Source organism: Pelodiscus sinensis, chromosome 7, assembly GCF_052426305.1.
Source record: "Pelodiscus sinensis isolate ZL-2025 chromosome 7, ASM5242630v1, whole genome shotgun sequence".
NCBI lineage: Eukaryota > Metazoa > Chordata > Testudines > Trionychidae > Pelodiscus > Pelodiscus sinensis.
In genome coordinates this window covers 39,543,247-39,559,191 of record NC_143058.1, presented here as the reverse complement: position 1 = coordinate 39,559,191, position 15,945 = coordinate 39,543,247, and the positions used below count along the sequence as shown (strand labels likewise).

The window sequence follows — 15,945 nt, the reverse complement described above, 5'->3', positions numbered from 1 at the left end:
TTCAAGGAAAAATCCATGAAAGGAAAACTGAGGTACTTGTTACCCCAATAATATTCTCACTGGAGACCACCCAGGGTTACACTAGTATGGGTTTATTTCCACTAGGTAAAACTAAAGAGGAGAAAGCAGCCGCCCATTCATTTCTTCCCTCAGGCACTCACACATTTACATAGACATATGGGTTGCAGAAGGAGCCAAAGCATGTGGCTCCTGGAGGGTCTGTCTGCTCATCATGGCTGGGGAAGCTGGTCAGGAGGAGAGACACTGGAGAAGAGCTTCTCAGGAGCAGGGGAAGGGAAAAAAGAGAGTCTCACATGTGCTCCCTCTCCTTATAGTGTGTCTGAATGGCCCCTATGATTCATTCACCTCTTCATCAGGGAGCATGCCCAGACTTCCCTTTATCCAGCAAGGAGCATGCCCATACTGTGATGACTCATTGAAATGTGCTCCATTGTTCCAAGCCTTCTTCAAACACACTCACACTCTCTCTCCATTCACCCAGGGGAGAATGCAGTTTAGGGAAAGTTACAAGCAAGATGGCTGAGAGTTACAAAGATTACAAAGTTTGACAAAGATCACAATGAGTTGCAGTTTAAAACCTTAGACCTTACAGTTTGGTGTAGCTTTAGAAAATCCATGTATATAAATCAAATAAGCTCAGGTGGAGGCTTTTTTATGCAACAGTACTCATTTCAGAATGTTCCCAAAGCTCATCTATAGTGGGGAGAGGACACTTGTTTTTCATAGTGGAATTAGCAGATGGTTCTGAAGATCCTGGAGCATCTATGAGAGGCTCCAAGTCAACACCACCAGTTCTGCAGCCCTCTCACAGAACCTTTATAAATATGGTTCTGCAGGGGAGATTTTAAAACGCTGCAGTATGACTTGCGAGGTTAGAGGGAAAGATGACCATTATTCTCTGTTTGCACTAGCATGTCCATTTACACGTTATCCAAATATTCATGCTTTATATTATTATGCTTTAGAGGACAGGGTGATAATTCAAAATGAGCTGAACAAACTAGAGAAATGGTCTGACGTAAATAGGATGAAGTTTAATAAGGACAAATGCAAAGTACTCCACTTAGAAAGGAACAATCAGCTTCACATCTACAGAATGGGAAATGACTGTCTTGAACGGAGTACTGCAGAAAGAGATCCAGAGGTCATAGTGGACCACAAGTTAAATACGAGTCAACAATGTGACAGTTTCAAAAAAAGCAAACATGATTCTAGGATGCATTAACAAGAGTGTTATAAGAAAGATGACAAGAAACCATTCTTCCACTCTACTCTGCGCTGATTAGGCTTCAGTTTGAGTATTGTGTCCAGTTCTGGGCACCACATTTCAAGAAAGATGTGGAGAAGATCCAGAGTAGAGTGACAAAAATGATGAAACATCTAGAAAACATGAGTTATGAGACTAGGCTGAAGGAATTGGGCTTGTTTAGTTTGGAAAAGAAAAGACAGCAAGGAGACATGATAGCAGTTTTTAGGTATAAAAAGGGTGTAACGGGGAAAGGGGGAAAATTGTTCTCCTTGGCCTTGGATGATAGGACAAGAAATAATGGGCTTAAACTGCAACAAAGGAAGTTTAGTTTGGACATTAGGAAAAACTGCCTAACTGTTAGGGTGGTTAAATACTGGAATAAATTGCTTAGGGAGGTAATGGAATCTCCATCATAGTAGATATTTAAAAGCAGGTTAGACAGACATGTATCAGGGATGACATAAACCATTCTTGGTTCTGCTGTGAGGGCAGGGGAATGGACTTGATAATCTCTTGAGGTCCCTTCCAGTTCTATGATTATATGTTTTTTACATTGAAATGAAAAAGTGGATGTTAAAATGTATTTATTTTGGTAAATGTGTAATCAGCCATTACATGCTTACATGCCAGGGAGGAGGTGGATCTGTGGGAGCTGCTGTGCATAAAAAGCTGACTTTTAGGGCTCACAGGTACACTTTCACATCCTTATTATTAATAGTGTGTTTAATGATACAGGACTCTATTCAGTGTAACTGTAAACTGGGTTGAAATTTTGTTCTGTGCATTCAACAAAACAATTTCACAATGATTAAATGTCTCTTAATATTTTTTGAAAAACTGAAGTGGAAAGTAGCTCACAATGATACTGTCAGTATTCAGGGAAAGTGACAAGAAGTTCCTAAGAATGGCACTTTTTACTCTCTCACCATGTTTGGCAACTTTAATTGCTAAACTGTAGCAACTAACCTGGAAAATACACATTTTATACTTTTGAAAACTGGAAATGCAAATAAGAATATGGGTATTAAGGACTGAAAATGTTTATTAGCAATCATAAGTGGGATTACAAAAGGTGGGGGGCGGCGGAAGAGGTACTGAGCTGTGAGAGAGAAAAGAATCAGTTGGTTTTAAGTAACATTTTGCAATTCACTTGCAAGGGGCAGGTGCATAATTTTCTTTAGCAATAATAGTTTCCTTCGTTGTATAAATCACTAAACGCAGCTCATTACCTGCAACAAGGGAGTATAAATGCTATATGTTTAAAATCCCGTTTTGTCCTCTTATGTTTTTTCTAGGTTTCGAATCCTGATTTTCTCCCGCTGCCCTCACTGCCTTTTAACACAGTCGCGTCTTCTGCTTGAAGCTCTATGTTCAGCCCCTCTGTCTCTGGCACCAAGTTTCTCCTGCCATGCCCGGCCTTCGAGGGAGACAAAGCCAGAACTCCGTTGTCTGTTTGCTTCCTTTCCAGTCCTCTGCCTTTCACATCTCCTCCCTCTACCCCCCTACCTCTCCCCCCAACGCTAAAGCCCAGCAACTCCCCTCCCCACAGATCGGGCTTTCCAACAGAGCGGGAGCAGCAAACCTAACCTCGAAGCCGGATCGTTTGCTCTGGAACAACCCCCCCCCCGCCGGGCTTTGCTGCATGAGGAGCCAACGCCCAGCCAAGGGCGGCTCCTGAATCGCGACTCCTCGCGCGCTAAGTGCATCTCCTCCTGCAGCCTCCTTCCCCCTGCGGGAGGAGGGGCGGGCCGCTAACGGCCTTTGTTTGCCATCACCCCCCGGGCTCCGTAGCCCCATAAAATCCCTGGCGACACCCACCCCCCTCCCCACGCAGCTGCACCGCTCCCTCGGCTCCATGCAGACGCGCTTCCACCAGCTCGCCAGAGACCTGGCCTCCCCGCGCCCTTTGCAACACCGCTTACCTCCGCCCGCAGCAGCCCTCGAGAGCCAGTCACGCTCGGCGCCCCCCCCCCGCAGCACACTCTGGACTTACAGCGTCCGGGTGCTGCCCCCGTGATAGGCTACACAGCGGCCCTGATGCCGGAGCGCTCCTTGTAGCCATCCAGCCGCCTCTTCCTCCCCCCCCAACATAGACCCCTGGACTCCTGCCTCATCTCCCCTCCCCAACCCCCCTGCTTTGCCAACTTTCCACCCCGCGGGGCTGCAGCGCCTCGCCCCTGCCGCGCCGACTCCCCCGGCCCGGAGAGCCCGTCCCGGCGACACAAGCTCTTGCATCGGACCCCACGTGCCCGCGGAGCCCAGGGCGCCGCTGCAGTGGCACAACGTGCTACCGCACCCTTAGGGCGGGCGCTTGGGTCCGGGTCCTGCGCCCCACGCCGCCTCCCCCCGCGCTTGCCGCGCCCGCCCAGGGCACCGGCGCTCGGCTTTCCCCGGGTGGGGCCGCGGCAGCAGCTCACGTGGGGCGGGAGGGGCGCCGCTGGTGCTGCCGAGACGGGCGCGGTTGTTTTCATTCACCGGGGCTCGCTCTGTCGGCTGGGGCTGGCGGGCAGCTGTGCGTTCCAGCCGGCAGCTAGCAGACACGCGGGAGGGAAGCGGCAACAGGGGGCTCAGGGGAGAGAAAACAGCAGCAGCCGGCTCCTGCATTTCAGAACCAGACCAGTTCCTGGGCATGGCCGCAAGTAAGTGCTTTCCCCTCTTGCTGTGTTTGGGGGGTGGCCGGGGCTGAACTCTCAGCCGCCCAAGCGTGTACCGGGAGTGAGCTTCCGCGTCTTCCTCAGTTGGTAACATGCCCGGGGCTGCTGCGGTTAGCAACCAATGTGCGCGCTGTAGTATTCGCTGTCATGGATGTAGTAGCGCCCATCCCCGTAGTATTTCGATACTCTCCATACACACGGATGTTTAAAGATTTTTTTCTGCTCCGTATCACATCGGTTTCTCTGAGCTCCTGAGCAGAGTAACTTCCCTCCCTTAAAATGCCCTTAGTCTGCTCTTCAAAAGTGTTTCCTAGAAGTTCCTGTGAAATTATAGTTTGCAACCCTGGAGGCTTGCATGAGATGTTGGTGGAGAATTCTCCCCTCTCCTTATCAGGCTCCGTTGGGCTGCTATTTTGTAGTAACCTTGTTTACTGGAAGATTCAAGGCACGTGGACAGAACAGTAATGGAGAAATATCTGAGCAACGATGGGAAGGACGACAGGATATGGTCTCCAATTACCTTCTTTGCCAAGGAGTTGCAGGAGTAGCTCTCCTGTAAATTATCCTTAATATTCCATCCAGGTCCACTTCCCATGTCAGCCTCAAAAGTTTATTTGCTGTCCTATCCTGTGGCATTCAACAGGTTTGAGTCACGTACCTAGGTTTGTTTATAATGATTTCTGCATAAATAAGAAAAATGCTTAATTTTTGCAAACAATCATAATATCCTCATTGGGTAGACAAGACGCATTGTGTGAACATCTATAACACAGAAGCACAACTGATTTAAGAGAAGCCATCCATTGGAATATGCTTTGTTGCATATTCTTTCATATAGAAAAGTCCCAAACTAGGGTTTTCCTTTTAGTTTTAAGAACTTTCTATATTACATTTCTTTCCATTAAAATATCTCACTTGAGATGGAACAATTATTAGATATGAGTTTTAATTGGAGTAGGAAATGCAAGAAAAAAAGAAAACTAAGTAGGACTATAAGGGATATCTTACCCAAAGCTTTCTTGTATTAGAGTAAAAATGTTATAGATAACATGCCCATGAGGTCATGTTAAAGAGCTCAGTACTTAAATGAATTACTGTAATAATATGCATTTATCATATAAGGTGCCAAGCACTGGGTGTTATCAAGGTGTTTTTTTCTTTCCTGCTTCTTCAGTCACTCTTCACAGGTAAGAAGGGTGAAGCTGATTTTTCAATCCCAGCTCACTAGAGTAAAAGTTGCATCATCTACTGTCAGCTAAAGAAGTTGTTGTGAAACTGAAACATTCTTTTCTGGTCACAAAGTCTAATAAAATATGTTCTTGCCCTTTTTTGACAAAAGCAAAACTTGGATAATTCCTCCCCCCAAAAAGTATTCATCTTTGGTTTTCTGTTTAAATTTTGGTGAAGCGTTCTACCCTGCTTCAAATTCTAGATACCACTGTGCCAGTGCATTCAGGCCCTGGCTGAAAAGGTGTGAGAGAACTCTGTAGCATACAGCATATAGAAATTCTCAGAAGCCTGGGGTATGCACAGGCTGCTCCAAGTTTTTCTGGGCATCATATTGGCCCCATCTTTTCTGATGGTGCAAAAATGGTTTAAAGCTGGGGTGGGGAGCCTTTTTTTGGTTCAGGTGCCGCTGACCCACAGAAAAATAAGCCAGGGGCTGCACACAAGTGAGAAAAAGAAAAAGAAAAAACCCAGTCCTCACTGATGTGGCCCCTGACTGAGAGCGAAAAAAACACTTCCCACATTGCCCTCACACCAGAGCCTGGGGAGGGGGCCAAGCTAGTAGATTTTGTGAGCTCCAGCCCTGCAGTGGAGGAGGGGGAGTGCCACCAAGGCTCCCCAATGCTAGGGAGGAGCCCTGAGCCTTGGGGGCCAGAGGGATCTAGGCAAGGTGGGGGCTGCATCTCCCGGGCCTGAAGTTCTCCACCCCTGGTTTAAAGCCATCTTTGTCCACCCCTAGTCTCTGGAATGCACCTGTACATGCTAAGTCTCTAGGAGGACAAACTCACAACAACATTCTTTTGCTTTTTTTCCTGTAACAGTTTTTAAAAATTTCTATTAATTTTCCCTTAAAGGGATGTTGTCAGGTAAAACTTGTGCAAAAACCTTAGATTTTCGTAAAAACAAGCTTTTTCTAAAACTAGGACTAATAGAATTGGGTCCAGGAATGTCTTAAAAATACAACAAAAAGGCTTTTAAAAAGATTGAATACTTCTCTGTGGTGTTTGCCTCTGAAATATTGCAGGGTGGAGTACCAGACAGTGAAATGGCCTGCATTGATTTTCATTTGTACAAGCTGAGAGAAATGCAAAAAATGAATAACATGAGTAGTAAGCAGGACACTGGATTTAAAAAAAAAACACCTTTCAATTTTGATAATCTAAGGTAGTGTAGCAACAGTTGTAATAACATTCGCTACTTCTAGACTGGCATGATTTTCCGGAAATGCTTTTAATGGAAAAGTTTTCTGTTAAAAGCATTTTCGGAAAAGAGCGTCTAGATTGGCACAGACACTTTTTCACAAAAGCACTTTTTGCGGAAAAGCATCCGTGCCAATCTAGATGCGCTTTTCTGCAAAAAAGCCCCGATCGACATTTTCGCAATCGGGGCTTTTTTGCGGCAAACAAAGCTGAGCTGTCTACACTGGCCCTTTTGCGCAAAAGGACTTTTGCCTGGATGGGAGCAGCATAGTATTTCCACAAAAGCACTGACAATCTTACATGATATCATCAGTGCTTTTGCGGAAATTCAAGCGGCCAGTGTAGACAGCTGGCAAGTTTTTCCTGAAAAGCGGCTGGTTTTCCGGAAAAACTGGCTAGTCTAGACACAGCCATTGTGTTTTAAAGTATGTTTAAGTTGTCAATGGCCTTTGTAAGGACAGGAGGTATTGCCTGATTTGAGTGACTATTTGTTATTGATTATACTGTACTAAATTGTAAGGTTTTCCAGTTAGTCTCAGATTTAAAGGTTCCAGTCCCAGAATCAGGCACAACAGAATTAAGTTCACCATCTGGTTTGGAACCCCAATGCCTACAGTAGAGATGACACGCACACTTGAGGATGAGACAAAGCTTTAGTAATACTTTTATTAGCTTAAGTTATAAAAACATTTCAACCCAAATGAAGGCATAGCTACCACGTGGTATTAAGATAGTACAATAATAGAATACTAGAATTGTAAGGGGCATCAAGAGATCATCAAGTCCAGTCCTCTGAACTCACAGCAGGACCAAGCACCACCTAGCCTAGACCATCCTTGACAGGTGTTTATCTAACATGCTCTTAAATATCAGAGGGGTAGCTGTGTTAGTCTGGATCTGCAAAAGCGACAAGGAGTTCTGTGGCACTTTATAGACTAACAGATGTATTGGAGCATAAACTTTCGTGGGCAAAGACCCATTTCATCAGATGCATGTAGTGGAAATTTCCAAAGGCAGGTATAAATATGCAGGCTAGAATAAGGCTAGAGATACTGAGGTTAATTCAGTCAAGAAGGGTGAGTCCCACTTCTAGTAGCTAATGTGGAGATGTCCAGGTTAGAATCCTCTCTTGCACCCATACCCCCTCCCGAACTCTGCTTCCCAGTCTCTTGCTCCAAGTCACAACCCTTTCCTTCACCCAAACTCGCTCCCAGACCGCACATTCCCTCTTGCACCCCCATCCCTTACTCTGGATCCCTTCTGCACCCAGCCTCCATCCCAGACTCTGCACCTCTGCCATTAATATCCTAGAAGAGTGCGTCCCTTGTCCACTTACCTGATTCTTGGAGTGCCTTCCCCCCATCAAAAATTAGTCTCCACCTCTGCCCTAACACATCCGCTTCTTCATTCAGGTCCTTGTACATATCTGTTTTCTACCACCCTTCCCTATAGTCACACACTCTCCTCCTGGACCCATGCAGCCCCGTTCACTGTCTTTCTGAGCTGCTTGAACTTCAGCATCCTACACCAGAGGAGCCACAGAAAAGGAAAATAGCTGCATGTCCAAAGTGTCAGGGAATAATGGAGATGAGGGTGGACAGTATGCACATCCCAGCTTCATGGGTGTGAGGAGGAAAAAGGGCTGTATTTAGAATAGGGGACTATGTTAGGGAGGCTGATGTTTAAGGTCTCTCTCTGAGCTCCTACATCAGCTACCCTAATTGTGTTGCCCTCATTGCTGACTCAGCCAGTGCTATGGGGAACCTTTCGAACACTGATAACCAAGTTAGTGTGCAGTCATGGCATCTTTAAAGAACACTGATAATTAGATGATATGGTTCTATGAAAGAGAACCCTTAATACAGCAGTACTTAGTCTCCCTCATTCTCCCTCACACATGTCAGCCAAAATAATTTACATGGAAATTAGCTATAGAATAAGGGCCATGACTGGCAGAATTACTGCTTATGGCATATTGACCCTGCATAAGTGACCTGAGTTCTTGTATCTGGTTGTACAGACAGGGCAGAACAACAATTGCAAATAACATCTTAATGATGACATAATTTCTTCTAGTGCACTGTGTGAGATTTCAGAGATTTAACAAGATGGAAGACTTGTGGGGTCTGTGTACATCATTTCTTGCTTGACTTGGGACATAAGTCTTTTGCTGAATAGTAAATTTCTTAAAAGACCCCTTTAATTTTAACTAAACTAGGTAATGAATTTAATTGAAAAATATCCGAAGAGTCATTCAGGACTCAGAGTGATATTTTTGGGAGAATCAGCTGTATTTTTCACATAACAAAGAAATCTAAACTCTTTGGCTGTGTCTACACTGGCACGATATTGCGCCAAAGCGGCCGCTTTTGCGCAAAAACTTGTTTCCTGTCTACACTGGCAGTATGTTCTTGCGCAAGTAAACTGACGTTCTACTGTATAAAATCAGAGCTTCTTGCGCAAGAGCTATGATGCCCCCGCTCAGGAATAAGCCCTTTTGTGCAACTGTTCTTGCTCAAGAAGGCAGTGTAGACAGGCAACATGAATTTCTTGCCCAAGAAAGCCCTATGGTTAAAATGTCCATCAGAGCTTTCTTGCTCAAGAGAGCAAGGCACTACACTGGCATGGATGCTCTTGCGCAAAAGCACATGCCAGTGTAGACGCTCTCTTCTAGAAGAGTTTTTGGACAAGAACCCTCTGCAAAAGAGTTCTTGCTCAAGAAGCTGCCAGTGTAGACATAGCCTTAAAGTACAAAAACTCAATTCAATCTTTACTATGGGAGTTGCACTAGCTGACTAGCACATCCATAATGACATTTGAAGATGATCTCTGCAATCACATCCTAAGTCTCTTGCAACTTTTCCCAAGCTAATGCTTTGGACATTTTGTTTTTGTTGATTTAGTGAAAAATGCTGGGGCTTTTCTATATGATAAGAATCCATCACAGTCAATTTATTTAGCATGAACATCTAGCCAAGCAATGGCATCTTCAGTTCCATGATACAGTTCAGTTAGACCACTGCTGAATCTTGTTAGCAGGCATTCATTGACAATGTGTGCTGTCATCTGTGTTGCATGGCAGCTGCACGAAGGGCTATCATAAAGGCCCCAGCAATACTGGTTGCCGCAGAGACCTTGCCCAGTCCAGAACCTGTTCAATAGGAACCACTGGCAATGGGGCAGGTCAAAACTTGGTGGGCAAATTGTGGGATTGGCGATGAGGGACTGATTGGGATATATGGCAGATATGCATTCCTCTCACCTGAGTGTTTCTGCCCTTACATCCTGTTATGGCAGATAAGGCCATATGGGTGACATGATGGCAAATGTGCAGTTTAAAATGTCATTGTGCAGTGGCAGGCTTGGGTTGATGCACACTTTCTCCAGTAACTTGCCTGTGGAAACGTCTTGTCAAATATGAGGAGGGACAATATTGCTTAGAACTGAAAGTCATGGGAGTGTAGTTGAATACAGGGTGCCAGAGATGATGTGCATAGAGGCATATAACTGCGTGTCCACCAGTTTGGTACATTATGATCAACTCCATACCAGAGTGCAGTAGAGATGTAAAATCTCATGTAAATTGTTAACCACCCACCGCACCACACTGCACGCAGTGGGGTGCTGGAGCAGCCACTGGCCTGCATCACAGTGGGCCCAGCTGGAGCAGACATCTACCCCCCTCCACAGAAAACCACAGGTGGGGCTTGCTCCAGCTGGCCAGGTGCTGGCTACCCAATGGTTACTGGTTAAATGTTTATGACTCTAGTGCGTAGTACTTAGCGATTGAATATGAGGTTGCAAGAGTTGATATCTGCAGGGATGGAGCACAAGCACCACATAGTGAAGTTTTAGAAGCCAGGAGTTATTTAAAGATTTCTGTGATGTAAAAGAAGATCTTGTTGATTAACCAAACATAATAATTTAACATAACATGTTTTTGAAAGATGAAACATTTGTCTGGAGTATGAAGTATCCTTTGTCTTTTCTCTCTTTTTATCACCCAGTCTCTGGAGGTATATTTTCTTCCCTTCTTTACTGCTTTTTTGTTTTGTCACTGTAGTCAAGCAGTGTTCTTTCCCTCTCTCTAGTGGTGTTGTAACTGTTAGAAATTGAAAAGAATGCTCTGAAGAGGTTTGTTGCCACACTGAGTAGACAGACATCATATTTGTGAAGTTCATAAATAATAATGGTTAATGATAATAAATAGTTATTTTAGCACAAAAAATGTTGGTCCTTTCTGTTTATTAGAGACACAATTTTTCAGTTTGGAGACTGCATGCAGCTACTTATCTATTTTTATGAACTATAGCAAAGGTCTATGAAATATATCTAGATATATTGTTAAAGAACTGAAGTGTTGGAGCTTGGGTGTCAACTTGATTACTTCACGCTTCAAGTTGCAGAAACAAAGAAATGTTTAGAAAGGTTGTCAGTCACAATTAATTCAAAACAAATTAATTGGATTAAAATAATTGTGATTAATCATAATTTTAATCACACTGTTAAACAATAATAGAATACCAAATACTAGACTCTCCTTCTAATTGTAACCACTTTTAGCATATGCTTTTCAAGGACTTCAGTCGTGTATCAAAGCAGAATACTGTAACTGTTCTTTTCAGTTACTAAGACAGAAGTAAAAATAGGTGTTTGTCTCTTAATACATTTTAAAAGGAATTGCTTTGACAACTGCCTAAAGTAGGTAATTATAAAAAGTCACATCTTCCTGAATAAGTACTATAAACAAATATTAAATAGCAATGCATCTAATAATTTCATTCTGAGTCACAGATCTAGAAAATACGAAAATCCAGCTATGTACAAACTAGAGATGTTAAATTGCGAGTAATTGACTAATCAAATAGTCAATGCATTTTGCATTGACTATTCGATTAGTCACTAGGGCGCCTCTGCCTTTGAAGTGTAGCTGTTGCTATACTTCAAAGGTGAAAGCGCCATGTGGCGCTCGAAGTCAGCGGGGGGAGTCCCCTGCTGACGCTAGGCTCCAGGTGGTACTGCTGCTTTGAAACGCCACAGGTAGCCTGGCGTCAGGCTCCTCATGGTGTTTCAAAATGTCAGGGCCTCGCTGACCCCGGGCTTCATGCAGTACTGCTGCTTTGAAATGCTGCAGGGAGTTCAGCATTAGGCTTCACGCAGCGTTTCAAAGCTGTAGTGGTGCACGGAGCCTGGGATCAGTGGGGGAGTCCCTAGCTGATCCCAGGCTCAACATCTTGGTGCCTCTTTGAAACGTTGTGTGCAGCCTGGAGACACCCCAGCTGGTCCCCTCCTATACCTCTCCTCCCACCTCTTTATGATAGAGGCAGCAAGGGGGGTAGGGCAAGCAACTAGCCGACCATCCTGTCGACTATCCGATAAGCAAATGCATTTGCTTATCGGATAGTTGACTAGTCATTCACATCCCTAGTACAAACCGTACTACAGGAAATCCCAGTTTTCCAACTCTTACGATTTTATTGTGACTCTCAGCTTTTTCATAAAGCTCCAGCTGCTGGAACTTGATATTGAATGAGAATGCCAGCTTTTATTTTAAGTAAAAGGAACATTTATTGTCCTCATGGTTTCAGAGGAAAGCATGAAATTGATAGGAAAGTGCATCCTGATGGAAATAATAATCCAACATTTATTACATTTTAATGATTTTTAAGTCAGTTTCATGATTTCTGAACATGAGGTTGGCAATACTGAAATCATTATTTGTTCAGGATGTTATTAATTAATCATTTTAAAAATTATTTAAATCCAAACCTCAACTACTAGATGTTTGATGATCCAATCCATTGTTTTAATTGATTATTTGGTTCTGGTACAGCTGTAATGACAATGGAAGTGATGAGTAAGGAGTACTCGAAAGGCTTTGCCTTAAGTACCTACCATCAGTCAGTCAGGATAGGAATTGTGCTGAATGCCCAGCCTTGGAGGAGGAAATTATTTGAAATTAACCTTGCATATCATATATAATTAAAGAAGTGTAGAAGTTGTGCTTCAAGGCAGATGAATTAGCTACAATGGTCATTCCTTAGTTAATAATAACAATACCCTCTTTTTGTAATTTTTTTTTTTAAATCACTGAAGTGTGTGAATCCGTGTGTTTTGGAGAGAGGTGGGTGTTTACAATGTGCCATCAAAATATCTTGGGATTAATTTTCTAAGATTCATACTTTTTTCAGTGCTATGCTTTTAGTTTTGTATGCTGAGTAATAATCCTTGTTGTGTTTCCATTCAAAAACAAAAACATCCTGTTTCTGTTGGCTCTTCAATTTTTATTTTATCTTTTAAGAAGCTGAGTATCCAGGAGATAGTTTGTGTAGTTTGGTTTTGGTTGTTTGGTTTGTTTATTGGTTCCAAGTATGGGAGTGTGTAAAAAGCTGACGCTTGCTTTTTGTTTTTTCCCTTAAAGTGGTATTAAACTATAAACGTATACCTAACTGTTGAGTTGAAATGCAGTATAAGAAATATATAACCTCATCATATCTTTAACCTCTATTCAGTGAGTGATTTCTTGTGATCTGTGGCATCAAGATCTACTATTTCTTATTGTGCCCTATCAGATTGTAAGAGAGTTAATACAATAATTTTTCACATCCAGGACAAATTTGTTTGAAGCTTTAGCAATACTGACCTACAATGTGGCTATTTGTGTGAGTTCATACAGATGAAGTAAGGCGCAGGAGACTTGGCAATATATGGAAGTATATGAGTGCATAAAAATAAAGGAGTAGAAAGGTATGTGGCATGCTGGCTAGGGTTGCCAATTTTCTGCTTGCACAAAACCAAACAACCTTTCCCCATCCCTTCTCCGAGGCCCTGCCTCACTCACTCCATCGCCCTTCCCTCTGTCACTCACTCTCCCCTTGCCCACTCACTGGCTCATTTTTACCCAGCTGGCTCAGGGGCTTGGCATTTGGGAGGGGGCTCCGGCTCTGGCTGGGGGTATAGGCTCTGGTGTGGGGCCATAAATGACGAGTTTGGGGTGGAGCCAGGAGATTTAGAGTATGAGAGGGAGATCTAGGCTGAGGCAGGAGGTTGAGGTGTGGAAGGAGTACAGGTTCTGGGTTGGAGGTGCAGGTTTCAAGGTTGGGCCAGAAATGAGGTGTTTGGGTGCAGGAGGGGGCTCTGGGCTGAGGTGCAGGGGTGTCTGAGGGCTCTGTAGTGAGGCCAGAGGATGAGGGTGCTCCAGGCAGGGACTGAGGGTTTGGAGTGTGGGAGAAGGATCAGAGCTGGAGCAGAGGGTTGGAGTGCAGGAGGGGGCACGCAGGGGTATAGACTTACCTCAGGCAGCTCCCAGAAGCAGTGACATTTCATGCAGAGATGTGGTCAGGAAGCTGTGCATGTTATCCCATTGGCAGGCACCGCCCCTGCAGCGTGCATTGGGCCAGGCTTCTGGGCAGGGTGAGGGAGGCAACATGCAGAGTCCTTAGGTTGCCCCTCTGCCTGCCTTAGCCTTGCTGCACAGCTGACAGGATGAACTCACAACCAGGTTGGCAGTACTGACAGCCTTCAGCGTCCCTTTTCAGCTGAGCCATCCGGTTGAATACTGGACACCTGGCAACCCCAATGCTCACAGGTGTTTTTCTTTTGCTGGTTTAAAGTGTCTCTGGTTTGGCCTTTCTCTGTGGGACACAGGTATCATTTAGCCTAATTACTGCCTTAGATTCATTTTAAAATGTAATCTGTGGCTTGTCTAAAATAGAAGAATTTGACATGCCGATCACCAGTTAGTTTCCATAGCACAGTTACACACTTCTTATCTACTCACACACACACACAGTTGCATCCAGAGGTACACAGGCATTCACACCAGCATTTGGATTAGGGATGCGAATTGGTTAACTGGTGTAAGCATCATGTGCATGTAGGGGGACAGCCAGGAGCAGGAGCCAGATCAGGAGCCAGCCATCCTGTGTGAAGGGGATAAGGGACAGGAGTCAGCCATTCTGTGTGCAGGAGCTGTCCAGTCTGTGCCCAGAGGTCGGGGGTGGGGGTGGGAGCTGGCTGCCCTAATTGCGGGGAGGGGGAATGACAGCTGCAGCCAGCCCCAAGTGCCAACAGCAGAAGCCCCACACAGGAGTAGAGGAGAGCGCTGGCAGCTGGATCCCTTTTGATTGGTTAACCAGGATTTTACATCCCTGATTGGATTAGGTTGTCTTTCAAGGCTGTGTGGTCTTCTAAGATGCAAGTCTCCAGCATTATATCGCCCATGAGGATATATCACTGGCATAATACCTTGGATATTAGAAATAATCCACCTACTGCTGTTCTGCAGTACATTTAAGAGTGTCTGTTTGGTCTCCTCTCTGAACTTTACTACACAGTGAAGCTTGTAGAGCACTGCTAAGAAGAGAACCCCAGTTTTAAAATACTTGGAAGCATCTGTTCTATATAATCCCATGGACCTTCAATTCTCACTACACAATGAAATATATATAATATATATATATTAAATAATACAGCCTGAAAGAAATGTCAAAACTTCATGTTGCATAGAAATCTATGGGATTAAGGAGGTGAAAGGAAGAGGCAGCTTAGACTAATGGGCTATCTTTTCCTCCCATAATTAGTGTTTCAGTAAATTATTTATTCCTTCTGCATGGGTGATTAGTATATGCTATTTTTTGTGCACAGAGTTATTTCAACTGTGCAGTACAGAGAATCTTGGTGGCCCAGTCTGAAACAGCCCTTTATTTTTTAACTTGGAGAAAAAAAGGCCTTTTGCCATAAGGGAATATTCCCTTGTTAATTTGAGGGCTTGATTTCATTTACTACCTTGGGCTGTTTGCTTTTTTGTGATAGTTGTCTTCAGTTAATGTCTACCTGACATTCTGCCCTTGAATTGTGTTGTAGCTGTGCAGATAATAATGCAGCCTTTGTCTAAAACTGTAGCACTTATAGGGCAGGAAACCTCTTGTTTGCCTAGCGCAGTGAGTTCTCTATATAACACCATTGCATAAATAAAAAATAATATCGGGAGGTCAGCAGACAAATGCATTAAAGATCTTACTGCATGTTATGTTTTTCATACATTGTGTTCATGTTTTAACAGTATAGTCTTTCTGGAAAAAAGACTATTTCACTTGTGAAGTCCAGGCACGTGTATCATAGGAGGAGTTATGTACCAGGGATGTCAACATGTAGTCGACTACATGATTAACTGATAAGCCTGGGCTTATTGACTACACGCGTTCTCTCCCCCCTTGCTGCCTCTATATCTGAGCCAGCTTAAATGTCAGCTCTTCATGAACATCGGCTCTACGGAGCTGAGCCCACCCCCCACCCCCGCACCGCTACCTCTATTAGAGGCAGAAGGGCTGGGGTGAGGGAAGCTGGGGAGCCTCTTCGTGGGATGCTGATGCGCACTCTGTCTGCAGGAAGCTTGGAGACCCTGTGGACAGGGGCTGCTGCTGCAGAGAAGCCTCTGTTCATGGCGGGCCTAGGCTCACTGTGAACAGAGGCTGCTCTGTGGGATGCTGGTGTAGCCTCTGTCCACATGGAGGTTGGACTTGTACAAATAGAGGCTCCTGCCATCTTGTGCTGCTACCTCGGATGCAGAGGTAGCAGCACATGGTAGCAAGGC

General features: G+C 44.4%; 1 protein-coding gene across 1 annotated transcript in view; it reads left to right on the top strand.

Annotated features, from left to right (window-relative positions):
* Nucleotides 1–2,333: 2,333 nt before the first annotated feature.
* The window catches only part of LOC102458957 (sodium channel protein type 2 subunit alpha-like), a 164,160-nt gene continuing 150,548 nt past the window's right edge, over nt 2,334–15,945 (top strand). Inside the window, exon 1 of the mRNA XM_075933532.2 lies at nt 2,334–3,909. The gene's annotated coding sequence lies outside the window, so the exon portion shown is untranslated. The remainder of the gene's footprint in view (nt 3,910–15,945) is intronic.